Here is a 14,281-nt window from a genome sequence, read left to right as displayed (position 1 = left end):
CCTCTCCACTTCGACAGGGCAAGGCATGATGACATTTTTACTGCCTAGCCCTGTTGATCAAAGTAGAGAGGGTGCCTCAGTTGCAGAGAGAGCTGAGCCTCTAGGTGTAATGGCCACACCCTGTTGCTACTAGAGGCTCATTTACATATATTAAAACATAATTTTTCTCAGCAATGCAGGCACATATGAACATGGGACTAACACAGATGTCTTCAGCTGCCAAGCACACATGCAACAAGTCAGCCAGTTTCATAGGTACGAATCTGTTGACAGATGCTCTTCAAATGTACTCCAACTGTCTTGAAAATTGGTTTATGACACCATGGGGTCTCCTAGAACTCATATTTTTATCTTTTTTTGTATATTTTTTAACTTTTCTCTCTCCCCCTCTCCTCTATTTCAAGCTCTTTAATGCAAAGACAGCAATTATAAATAATCTCACAGTGACATATGGGTAAACAATAGTAAATTGTGTCAGTGACACTGACATATATAGCTATGGTTAAACCCATGATTCATAATGTTAACAAGCAGACTGTTTAAAAACACACTGCACTGTCAAATGTTATGTTTTTAAAATAAATTAAGGTTCTAAAAACTGTCCCTTAGTGGGGGCAGATGCCTAACAGTGTTTAAACATACATGGTGGTATTGAAAAAATACAGTGGCTTCATCTGAACAAATGGTCCATAAAGTATACCTTAATGGGGGCAGATGACTGCTCATGTTTATACACACACTGTAGTATCATAAGAAGCTTTGATCTGTTCACAACAAGAGACCAAAAATGTTGGAAGCATCAGCAGTGTAGTTTTAATTTTAAACTTCATGGACAAGGAAGGAGATATGCCACGGTGTCGGAGTAATAGGTAAACACAGTATGAGACCTGGCAGACAAGGCTATAGCTGTGTAGGAGTAGTAATAGTGGCATAAATAGCCAAGGCAGCAGCAGTACAGTGTGGAACCTGACAGAGAGAAGATGTGCCATTATGTAGGGGTAGTAATAGTGGCAGTAGGGAAAGTAGCAGCTTCGATACAGCAGCAATATAATATGTATCATGATAGAAGGCAGACAACAACAGTCACATGATTGGGCCTGTGTTAAATAGCCACGGTCAAGAATGGCAGATCTGTTCATTGGCCACAGCTGGATGTGTGTGAAAATCCTCACGGTTCCATGCCTCATTCATTTTCAAAGTATGTGCTGGAGAAAGGACAGTCCTGAAATGACTGAACCTGGTTGTCCAGACAGTGTGTATAAATTTGCTGAAGTGCTCCAGCTTGAAATAAAATAAAAAAAACTGAGTTGGCTCAGATTTAAAAAACTGAGTTGGCTCCTACTGGTGCTGCTGCAGCTTCTGCTACTTGTTGTAGCAAAGATGGTGGGGGATTGATGTCTCAGTGGGGGAAAAGAACCTCCTGGTCAGACGTGTGGGTGGCAGGCATTTGCTCGGTGAAAGCTATGGCATGCTGTGTACACAGCATATCCTGATAATATAATAATTTTGTCGCCCTTTCCACAACTGTATCTTGCCATGCTTGTCAGTATGAGGACCCAGTTCTTTCAGGCTGCACCCCCCCACCCCATGGCAATGGTTGGATATGGTTAGTATGCTTATCATCATCAGCCTAATTTCCTAACTGTGCCATGGAAAATTCCATCTCCTCTAGTGGTAGTATCTCATCCTCCCCAACTTCCTCCTCCATAGGACATTTTCTGGGTGGCTCCTCAACAGCTTCAGAGTGGCAAGCACGATGAGGAATCTGTTCTTCTTCAACCATCCCCCATTGTATCAGTGTGAGCGTTTACTCTGTATCAGGGGGGGATGATTTTGTCTATACTGCTGTTGTCCCTACTGATAAATCTGGTGGCTTCTTTGAATGGCCTAACATGACATGCTTTCCAGATGAGCTGCCTCAAAATAACACATGCTCCCTGCTGTTCTGGTCTTGTGCATGATATACATACCGTATATACTCGAGTATAAGCCGACCCGAGTATAAGCCGAGGCCCCTAATTTTACCCCCAAAAATGGGAAAAATTTGTGACTCGAGTATAAGACTAAGGTGGGAAATGCAGCTATAATGCAGAGTGTATGTGTATATAATGCACACACTCTACATTATATACACACATCTGCAAGAGGGTGACTCAGATTGATGGGAGTCTGACTCTGACTCCCTGTATTTAATGCAGAGTGTGTGCATTATATACACACACACTCTGCATTAAATACAGGGAGCCATCCACAGATCTCCCCCCTAAACAGTGCCATCCACAGATCCCCCCTAAACAGTGCCATCCACAGATTCCCCCCTAAACAGTGCCATCCACAGGTCCCCCCTCCCCTAAACAGTGCCAGGATGGCACTGTTTAGGGGAGGGGGGATCTGTGGATGGCACTGTTAGGGGGATCTGTGGATGGCACTGCCATCCACAGATCCCCCTACAGTGCCATCCACAGATCCCCCTCCCCGACGCTCACAGCAGTATATTTATAAAGTAGTATTCATCAGTATTCTTTAAGTTTGATTATCTTACTTTGTCTTTACTCCGGTAATAGCAGCCGCAGGCAGTGCGGGGAGCGGCGCTCACTCACTGACGTCACGCGCCTACTCCCACTAGGCGGCGCAGGCGCGTGACGTCAGTGAGTGAGCGCCGCCCCCCGCACTGCCTGCATTACCGGAGCAAAGACAAAGTAAGATAGTAGACTCGAGTATAAGACGAGGGGGCTTTTTGAGCACAAAAATTTGTGCCCAAAAACTCGTCTTATACCCGAGTATATACGGTAATCATTGACCACTTTACGCTGCTTATACAGATGCTCCAGATTATGAAAGGTACCATTCCAGCAAGTTGGAACTGAAAGTCCAATATTAGCCACATAAGAATAGATAATATGCAGACACCCTTCTGGACATTGTGAGTGCCATTTTCAAGCTTTGATATATTATTAAAAGGTGTTGGTCTACTAAATTTATCACATGTGCCATGCAGAAAGCTTGTGTTATTTCCCCCAAATGTAGTGTTGATCGTGAATATTCTTATTGCGAATATCGGCACTTCAAGAATTCGCGAAGATGTAGAATATAGTGCTATATCTTCGTAATCGCGAATATTGTAGATTTTTTTCATCAGTACCCGCCTTCTTCTTCCTTGTGGACCAATGAGAAGGCTGCACTATCTTTGTCTGAGCCTAGCAACCAATAGGAAAGTTGCCTACCCCTTACTATATAAGAACCTCCCCAGTAGCCATTTTCAGCTGTTTTTTGCAGTTCTGAGAAAGAGAGAGCGAGAGCGAGAGCAGTGTCATTGCTGTGCTCTGGGCTTTGCCGAGTCATTTACATTGTTGAGTCAATTACATTAGATAGTTAGTTAGCTCATATATATAATACAGATAGTTAGTGGGAGATAGTCAGTGTAGGTTAGATAGTGATAAAGTGTAGCTGATAGGTTCCAGTGCAGGGTGTTAGGTAGTTTGATAGGAATTACTGTACTGTGCATTTTCTCCAGTCTCCGGAAACTTCTAGCAGCTTGAAAATATAGCAAAAGTGAGCCTCGCCTGTATTGTGTGTGCAATACGCGCATATTAGATTGCTGATTTTCGCTATCAAGAAAATAATGACTGGAGATCACGAATTCTAGAATTTGCGAATTTATTTGGAATATTAGGCTAAAAAAAACACACAAAATATTGCGAAAACAAATATTGCCATGCTGCTCATCACTACCCATATGCCGTGCAGCCACTGTGTTTCTGCAATAGTCATTGACCACCTTGCCAGGTTGTAGTTGACAGAGAGACATCCAGCAGGACATTTTCTGCTTGATGCAAATTAGCAACTCGCCCACTGTGGCTTCTCTTGCCCAATCAGTTTTAAGACAGTATGGCAACCCTTCAGTTTACACATATGAAAGGAGGGAGGGGGAGTGGAGAGGATGTGGAGGAGGTTTAATAAGCAACTAGTATGGGAACCAGACCAGCACAAATCTGGAGGTATCAATAGGACCTGGTTTCATTGCTTTGGTGCAATGGGCCATGAAAAACATGTACTGTCCCACCACAAACAGCTGCTCTATGTGTAGATGGTGGCATTGACTTTTCTGAACAGCAACTCCAAGGAGCAACCCACCTTCTCTGCCATGTGAAAATGCAAGGCAGGGATGCTTTTTTGAGACCTAATGGTGGCAAGGTATCTTTTTATAGAGGCTGAGCGCAACCCATGAGTTCCTGAAAGGCAGTGGAATCCATTAAGTGGTACAGCTGCAACTTCTCCAGCTTGACAAGTTGGCGGTTCAGTTTGGACATGAGCATATTACTCTGCAGGAAATGAAGATGGAGCAGAGATTGATTGAAAATGGAGAAGCGGAGGTACAGGAGAATCAGAAGCTGATTATGTTGACAGTGATGATGGCAATTTGGCCTGGCTACTAGACGGAAGAGGAGAAAGACTGTCTTTTCCACACTGCTAAACAGTTCGATGCTCATATGTGAGCCTGTGATTGTTGATTTTTAACAATATTCTAGAAATTTGAAAAAGTCTACTAAAATATATGACAGGTCAGGTACACAACTCTGATAAATGGATTTTATTTAAGACATTTTTTATTAATAAAAAAAATAATGGCACTTGGTTAGAGTCCATTATATTAGGGATTAGGCACACTTCCAATACAATGTACGATGTGTCAGGCACACAACTCTGATACTTGGATTTTTGGAAGACAATTTTCGTTACCTTTTTGTCCAAAAAATTGACACTTGGACAGAATCCAATACAATGTATGTTAGGACAGGCACATAACTCTGATACTTGGATTTTTGTGACAGTTAACATAAAAAAAAAAAATATGGCACTTAGACAAAGTCCAGTGCGGTATATGACAGCCCAGGCACAAGGCTCTGATAAATGGGTTTGTTGAAAAAGAATTGCACTTGGACAGAATCCAATTACTCAATACAATACAATAAAAGTCAACACTGGGGAGAAAAATTACCACATAGGACATCCACCACCTGAGCTTGCCCTAGGTCTGACACCGTTTTTGTGCCTGCACCAGAAGAGTCTATGATATACGGCAATTGTCATGCAGTGTATGGCACTAGTCTGTGCTATATAGAAGTTTTGTGATTACATTTTTAACAATTGTTTAAAAAAAATTGTGTAATTAGACACAGTCTGCAGCCAACATATATGATGCTGGAAAATGCACTAAATGTCAACACTTAGAAGCTGTAGAAGGTTTAAAAGGGTTGTGTCACTTCAGCAAGTGGCATTTATCATGTAGAAAAAGTTAGTACAAGGCCCTTACTTGATATTGTTATTATCCATATTGTTTTCTTTTGCTGGCTGGATTCATTTTTCCATCACATTTCACACCGCTCATTTACATGGTTATGACCACCCTGCAGGCCATCAATGGTGGCAGTACTTGCACACTTATAGGAAAAAGTGCCAGCCTCTCTGGTGGCCTGGACTTTGGGAGCTCAGAAATGGCTGATGCTTTTTTCTATAGTGTGCAAGCACTGCCACCCATGCTGGATTTCAGGGTGGTTGTAACGTGTATAATGTGATGGGGAAAAAAATCCAGCCAGCAAAGGAAGCAATGTGGATGATAACAGTACCTTAGTAAGTGCCTTGTATTAACTTTCTCTGCATAATAAATGCTATTTGCTGACATGTCACAAACTCTTTAACAGATTTTGGGGAGAAATTGCACAAGTGGAAATTTCTCCCCCGATTATAAAGATGCTACAGTGTTTGGGGTTGAGCATTTCCTCCCATTTAGGCCACTTTACTCAGTGATTTATCGTTACATGTATTGAATGTGCTAATGCTTGTCATTGGTAACATTCTGGTGCACCTGGTAGCCTGTCCAAAAAACAAAAAGGAGTTCCAGCTCCACGTGCAATTTATTTTATTACACTTCCATAAAATCAGACATCCATGGCAGACAACATATACTGTGATGCGTTTCGGGCTACATCATCTCTCGCCCTTCATCAAGACATATACAAAAACTAAAAGCTCGGTTATATACACAGCGGTATGACACTCCCTCCTGGTCAGTTAATCATCCCCACCTGAGATATCCACCCACAGGTGAGCAAAAGTCCAGGGGGGGAGGGAAACCTGACCAAGAGCACAGAAAATATCAATCCAAACCTGAATGGTCACTTATATTGTAATGTTAAATCATATTTCCTATTTAACCCATTCAGAGCACAAGTTCCTAAGTTGAACATCCAGTAGGCTTCTCCACTAAGGAGTTTCTGTCTGCGGTCCCCACCCCTGATTGGCATTGATACTCTTTCCACACCCTGTACAAAAAACTTTGAAGTATCCCCCTTGTGAACAGATCCAAAATGGAATGTCGCTGCCGATACGTTGAAGGTCAGAAAATGTGGGACATCACTTAAATGTTTTCGTATTCTTATTTTCAATTGGTTCGTTGTGCATCCCACATATTGTAACCCGCATAGTTCGCATGTAATCACGCACACCACATACTCTGTATTGCAACTTATGTAATGCCGCACCTCATGTGAACTGTGGAGTCGTGACCACACTTTTATTAACTGACGTGTTGGCAGCATATACACCTTTTGCTTCCACACTTATAACTTCCCTTAGTTCTTAACCATATGGGGGGACATGGAGTGTCGTCCAGATATAAGCTAGGGCTTACTCTTTGTCCGACCGTCGGTGCCCTCCTTGCTATACATCTGACACCCGCTGCAGCCACGTTCCTCCAGCTATCATCAAATGTAATAATTGGGAGGTGCTTCCGTATAATATTGCAGACTTGGGGGTACTCTTTACTTTGGCCTGTCACAAAGGTGACCGGCTCCAGTTTTCCACGTCTTCTATATTCGTGAATTTTATTTTTATAAAACCTGGTAGCCTGTGTCACATGGCCTGTTATAGGTGGGGCTTGCAGCCTCCTCCTTCCTCCCATGGTATTAGTGATCTTACTATGGAGGTATGTAGGAATTTGGCTGTGAGTTGGTCCTTTGCACCTATCAGACTGTGTTCACACACGATAGGTAGTTTAGCGGTAGGACCCATGCCACACTGAGACACCTTGACAGGTTGCGCAGGGCTCCGATATGTTCCTGACTGGAATATATTGGCTAAAGTCTCAGCTTTTAACATCAGCGTGAGGGTCTAGCCCAGTGATGGTGAACCTATGGCACGGGTGCCAGAGGCGGCACTCAGAGCCCTCTCTGTGGGCACCCGCACCCTGGAGAAAGTCTATGGTGTACCAATATGCTATACAATTTGCCTGCCATTCAATAGTGCAGGACATGCTATGAACAGCACAGGCAGCACATTGAAATGTAGGCAGGTTATTATAGCTAAATGATAAAGTACATGGAAGATATATGATATTGGTGTCCAGGTTAAATTGCCGTGTTGGCACTTTGCGATAAATAAGTGGGTTTTGGGTTGCAGCTTGGGCACTCGGTCTCTAAGAGGTTCACCATCACTGGTCTAGCCATTATGGTCAGTCGCATATTATTGTGATGAAGCTTTTTTTTTTGTGATTTATCTACCCTTACCCTACCCTAAACATCTGTCTAATTGCAGATAGCAGAATGGCGTTTCTACTTGGAAGCAAACACATTGCCTGATAGACCAGCCAATATCTCCTCCCTCCAGAATGGCTTCATGCAGACTGTAAAGTATTGTGGGAGAGCCTGCTGGCCAGGACCCCCCGGTAGAGTTATGTGATCCTCCTTCAGGTTCGTTGCCCTGTTTCCTTCACTAGTGTACAGAATTTTGCTTGATTAGTCCAAAATGATTCGCCAAAATTTTGGATTAGATTGCAAGCAGAATTTTAGTAAAATTCATAAAAAATACGATTAATTTAGAATCAATTTGTTCTAGGGATAATCCACCCCAAGGCATCCAGATGCATTGATATTGCATATGCACAAAGGTTGTTATTACGAGTCAGCCTTGGTAACAGCTTTTCACATTAAAATACCGAACAACATCGTAGACAGACATCCAATGAATCAGTGTCTCCCTCTCTATACTATGTTGTCATTCGATAGGGTAGCAGAGGAGACCTGAGAGAGCATATATAAACATCACCAGATTACTATATAACACTATGAGCAAGTAGACTCAATGGTGTTTTCTACCAATGCATTGTGAAGTAATGATATAATAGAGCTTATTTATGTTGTATATACCTTCTTTTAAAGGTCCACTTACAGTGTGTTCCCGAAAAAGCAGTAAGACTTTTCAACAGAAATCTATTTGCCATAAAATTTCACATATGACTGAGGGTTAAACCATGCTATGATTTTTCAGGAAAGCTGTCACACACTACACTGTGAGACTTCTCCAATAAAAGAGATTTTATGTGCCTTCTGGACTCTAGAACCTGGCAAGCTGAAATATAACAGCAGTGGCAGCTGATTTGTGGTTTTCCTCTGACTGGCGATTTATCAAATTACAATAAAAATAAAAGTTATAATTTAAATTCTGCCCATGCTAGCGCAGACTTGTCACAAAACAGCAGCCAATTTCCAGTCTCTTGGATTCTCACTTTACTCTTTGAAGTTGTTTTGTGGAGAGATGGGTATCCTACTTTGAATTGCTAAGAAACATTTGAAAGAAGAGAACTGAAGATCCACAGATAACAGAGCCTTCACTTATTTCCCGTTTAGGAGGATCTAATGGCTGCTGACATTTAAATACCATTTTGAAGTAGAAAGTTGTTTGGTTTCTTAGGATATAGTTTTTTTGCGGGACAAATTGTACTTTCCAGCGCCACCATTTAATATTGTATATGATGTAGTGGGAAGCGGGAAAAAAAATTCCAAATGGGGTGAAATTGCTATTTTATTTTTTTTATTTACGATGTTCAATGTGTGATAAAACAGACCACTTAATTTTCTTCTACAGGTCTGTAGGAATCAGACAAAACCTTATATGCATAGTTTTTCTTGCGTTTTGCTAGTGATAAAAAATAATTAAAAGTGGGGAGGGGGGGGGGGGGAAATCAGTTTTATTTTTTGTTGCCATATTTTGGCCCCTATAACTTTTTTGTAATTATGTGCATGGGGCTAATTTTTTTTGCGGGGCAATTTGAACTTTTTATTGATACCATTCTGGGGTGTGCATGACTTTTTGATAACTTTTTCTAAAAAAAATTGTAGAAAATGAAGCAACCAAAAACAGCGAATCGGCCATTTGGATGTTTTTTCCCGATTTGCTGTTTGCCGTATAGGAAATACATTTTTATATTTTTATACCATGGCCGTTTTCACACATCGTGACACCCATTATGCATATTTTTTATATTTTTTAGTTCTTTTATATTTATTTTGGGAAAAGGGGGTGATTTGAAGTTTTATGTTTTTTTTAATTAATTTTTTAAACTTTCTTTTTTTTTTTACACTTTTTAATAATTCCCATAGGGAACTATAACATGCAATCATCTGATTGCTGTTATCATAGACTCCAATGCACTAGCATTGGAATCTATGATGATTTTACTAGTTTCCTATGGAGCCCTTGCCTGAAATACTATGCAGCAGGCTCCAGTCATTCACAAAGACAGGGGCTGCTGCACACATGTTCTGGCTCCTCCGATCGCCACACGGGGAGCTGTAGCATAACTGAAAGTGCTCCAACCCCTTTAAACTACACCCACTACCCTCTAAGCTACACCTCCCTTCCAGACAGGGCAGAAAAAGTGTCTTAGCCCTTAGCAGATGAGATGGCAGGCATGTGTGCCATAGTTCAGTTATATTTGCAATAGTAAATCTGCCTCAACATTTTTGTTCTTACTCAGTCCCTGGACCCATAATAATAAGCAGTCTGCCTTGACAATCCAGAACTGGTACTATACATGTTCCCAGAGATTATTTTCTCATCAAAATCCTGCTTTAAGGCATACTGTAGATATGGATTGAGAAACTGCAAAAACATATTTTTATTGTTAAAGGGATTGCTGTCACCTCCCCTCAGCCAAAAAACGATTTAAAAGCAGCCATGCAGCACAGCTTACCTGGATTAGGCTGTGCTGTTTTATCTTGAAATCCGTCCAGCAGTTACTTCAAAAAACGACTTTGATCAATAAGGAAATGCGTCCTGAAGGTGCCCAGAGGGGCGTTTTTTTCTTCCTAGTGAGCCCAGTACCGCCCCTCTTTCAGTGCCCAGCCCGCCTTCCTTGTATTTTCTAACCGCCGCCCCCAGCCTGCCACAGCCTCCCCTCCCTCTCCTCCCCCTCCCTCACGCCGAACGAAGTCTCGCACAGGCGCAGTACCCACTGAGGGCTGCGCCTGTGCGATCATCAGGAGACTGAGGGCAGGAGCTTCATCCTCGTCACTGGGCATGCGCCGAGCCCAGTGACGTCCGATGTTAGCTCTTCCCTCAGTCAGCAGGGAAGAGCGAGCATCGGACGTCACTGGGAGGTGACAGAATCCCTTTAAGAAAAACTCAGGCAGCACTGGGGGCACTATGGGGGTTGGGAGGACAGAGGAGGATTACTATTTATAGAGAGAGTGGGCCATAATTAGTTTGAGTGGGCTTCAATACTTCATTTACAAAGGGGGCCAATACTTCATATTCAGAGGGGGCCAATACTTCATATACAGAGGGGGTCATTATACTATTAATACAGAGGGGGCCAATACTTCTAATACAGAGGGGCCCAATACTTCTAATACAGAGGGGGACAATACTTCATATACATATACCGAAGGGGCCAACACTTTTTATACAGAGGGGGTCATTATACTATTAATACAGAGGGGGCCAATACTTCATATATAGAGGGGGCCAATATACTACTAATACAGAGGGAGTCAATACTTCTAATACAGAGGGGGCCAATATACTACTAATACAGAGGGAGACAATACTTCTAATACAGAGGGGGGCAATATACTACTAATAAAGAGGGAGCCAACATACTACTCATACACAGGGAACCAATATACTACTAATTAAGAGGGAGCCAATATACTACTAATACAGAGGGGGTCATTATACTATTAATACAGAGGGGTTCATTATACTAATAATACAGAAGGGGCAATTATATATAATAATACAAAGGGGACACTGCAATGGGTCTTTATAAATACTAGGGCTACTACAGGGGTCTTTATAAATACTTGGACAACTATAGGAAGCATTATAACTACTGCAGACAATATAGGGGACTTTATTACTGTTGCATGCTCTTATAGGGATACCTTATAGAGGGGCCTTGTTATTGCTGGGGGCACTGTAGGAGGCCTTATTTCTACTAGGAGCCCTCTTGGGGCATTATTAATAAAGGGGGGCTGAGTTTTTTTTATTATTGAGCAAAATATGGATAACATGATTACTAATGGGGTTGCTATTGTGGGTGATGCAGGGAACATTATTACCATTGAGGACAGCTTGGGATGTATTATTATGGGGGACTATCTGTATGGCTCTACCATAGTATTGGGGGTAGCATCAGGATGACAGTGTTGAGGCACCAGGAAGGACAGCTTGGGAGTGTATTATTATGGGGGACTATCTGTATGGCTCTACCATAGTATTGGGGGTAGCATCAGGATGACAGTGTTAAGGCACCAGGAAGGGAAGGATGGTGGTGAGGAAGGGAAAGTGAGGAATCTGAATTTTTTTTTTTTATGATTATGAAACTAGGTACAGGCTTCAAACTGAATATCAGGAGTTGAAAATGAATAAAGCAATGGAGACTGAATCCTGATTCTAATGCAACTTTTTTAACCCATAGTAACAACTAATATATACAAAACTCATTTTAGCGTGCGTCAGCAATTGAGCCTTTGGCGATTCTGGTGAGGGAAGAAAGGCATATGGGCCTTTTATTGTGGGTCTTATGTAGATAAAATATCATTAAAAACTGATCACATTCAGCAGTGAATTGTCAGTTGGGTGGTCCACAGCACCCAATGTCAATGGAACGTCACATCGGCCATTGAAGCTGTTAAGGTATGTAGCCAGATAGAGTTCTATAAGGATGTGACAGTTCCTCTTAAAATTAAATTAAAATTTCAAAACACATTTGTTAATTAAGGCTTCACATAGTCTTTTGTTATGTAAGATAAGTCAAACATGATCTTACAACTTGTGAATGACAAACACTAATCCTTTTTCCTGCCGTCACCCAATTTTATATCCCCATCACCACCCCTTCTGGCCCTCCTTTACAGTTTTCTATTTTCTTTGGACCTATCCCATATCACTCCCTTACCTCTTGCTCACCAGAACCTTTTGGCCCCAAGCTCCCTTGTGAAAAAATGCCTCACCCAGTTTGGATGCTTACAGTATATATTTCCTATAGCTTCTCTTTTTTTCCTTAAAGGTTTTTAGGGTGGTTGTCCATCTGTTTTGACCTTTTAAGCTGTCAACCACAGCCTGTAGTAACTGTTTAAAAAACAAAATGTATCTGCTTCCTGCTCTGAATTTCTGGGTCCCTTGCTCCCTTCAACGGTCTTCCGGTTCCCATGCTGTAAACTTCGGCACTGATGAGGTGATATGCTCCTCTGCAGCCAATATCTAGCCTCAATGGTGATTCATCCCTAAGCAGAACAAGGCCACTCATTGCCTTCAGAGGCATACCCGTCCATCTGGAAGTATACAGGATGGGGAATAGTAGATCAATAAAGTGAGCCAGGGGCCTAGAGATTTAGAAAGAAGCATTGGGGAGCAGGTGAGCATAATTATTTTAACATGTACAGCAAGTTAGGGTAAAAAACAAACATAGGTAAAAACAAACAAACAAGAAAACTGCCCCCCCCCCCCCTTTAAGTGGGTTATTAGCAAATAACACTTTAGTATATGATTATTAAACCCTTTTTGCTCTTCACTGTACAGGTAGAGCACAGCAGGCAGGTATTTTGAACTCTTTGGTATACATGTAGAGTTCAGACATGGCACTAGCGTGGCAGCTCAATTGGTACCATCTGCTGAGGGTTTAAACACCTTAGATGTCATACCCAAGCATCTAATGGAATTGACATGAAGGTCCCTAGGTCCGCCATCTTCGCACACATCAAAATAATGCTATATCCCATAAAAGACAAATAAAAACTATCCATAATTGGTATTGTTGTGCATGTGACAACCCGACATGCCAGAATTATAGTTTTTTTTTTGTCACCTTGCCTCCAATGCCTCCAAAAATTGGATAAATAGTGCATAAAAATCACTAATAGTATAAAGACACTGAAGTACTAATTCTATACACTCTACACTATGTTGCTTTTTTCTTGCAGGGATTTACCCTACAGACTCTCCACTGGGAAGTAGTATACTTCCATGTTCTGCTATGAGGGAATGGTTATGGTAAGCAAATGTGGCATGACAAGAAGCGCCATGGACTCAACTCATTTTTCTTTGTATAACTCTTTAAATTTGTCTTAACTTATATGTCAGCAGAGATTTAAAAAGTACCTAATTATACACAGAATGCACAATATATTTTCCCAAATTGATAATTGCCCGTTATTAAATCTCATAGAAAATATTTTCATTGTCAAATTTATATATGTAGTTTTAACTGAGAAAGAAAAACAACATAAAAAAACTTTAAGAGACTGAACATGAAACATGTTGCTTTAGCTATTATTTTTTTCATTTTGGACTTTTACATTTTGTAGTCTAATGTACATTTTAATGTAATATTGCTATTCAAGTTATTATGAGGTAAACCATGATTGACGTCTGAAAAAAGAGCTACTACAAAGGCAAAGCTTTTATTTCCATATACAGAATTTTATTATTCAAGGATACCAAAAGCATTTACACTACAAAGGCGTTCTTATCCAATGTAACCATTAAAAAGCTTAAGACTACTTAATGCTGTAATGTTTTCATTTTCAGTCCTTGAAAAAAATAAGAATATCGGGAAATTGCTCAGGATTATTTCATGATTATTAGATTTTTCACTTGGGTCTCAAATTTTTTAAGCTAATGCTATGTCTGCATAAGGTGTTCTCTTCCTATAAAGTTTTAATATCGTCTTCTGTTTCATTGCATTGAAATGGTGAAATGACTGCACAAATGTAATCCACCTTTATCATGGCTGGCATGGTGTATGATTACATTAATCCCATCAGGGCTAGTTTTAATCAAATGTTTAAATAACAAATATTTGCACAGAGTTTAGCAATGATAAATTGAAATATAATACAATTCAATTCCTAATGTAGAGAAAGTCCTTAAAGAGGACAAATCCGTTCTCCTGACCTGTCTGTTTTAGAAAACGGCTGGATTCCTCCTGAAATAAAACTTC

Source organism: Bufo gargarizans, chromosome 4 (genome assembly GCF_014858855.1).
Source record: "Bufo gargarizans isolate SCDJY-AF-19 chromosome 4, ASM1485885v1, whole genome shotgun sequence".
In the NCBI taxonomy this organism is placed as follows: Eukaryota; Metazoa; Chordata; class Amphibia; order Anura; family Bufonidae; genus Bufo; species Bufo gargarizans.
The sequence above is the reverse complement of the archived record's forward strand: the minus strand, read 5'-3'. Positions refer to the sequence as shown.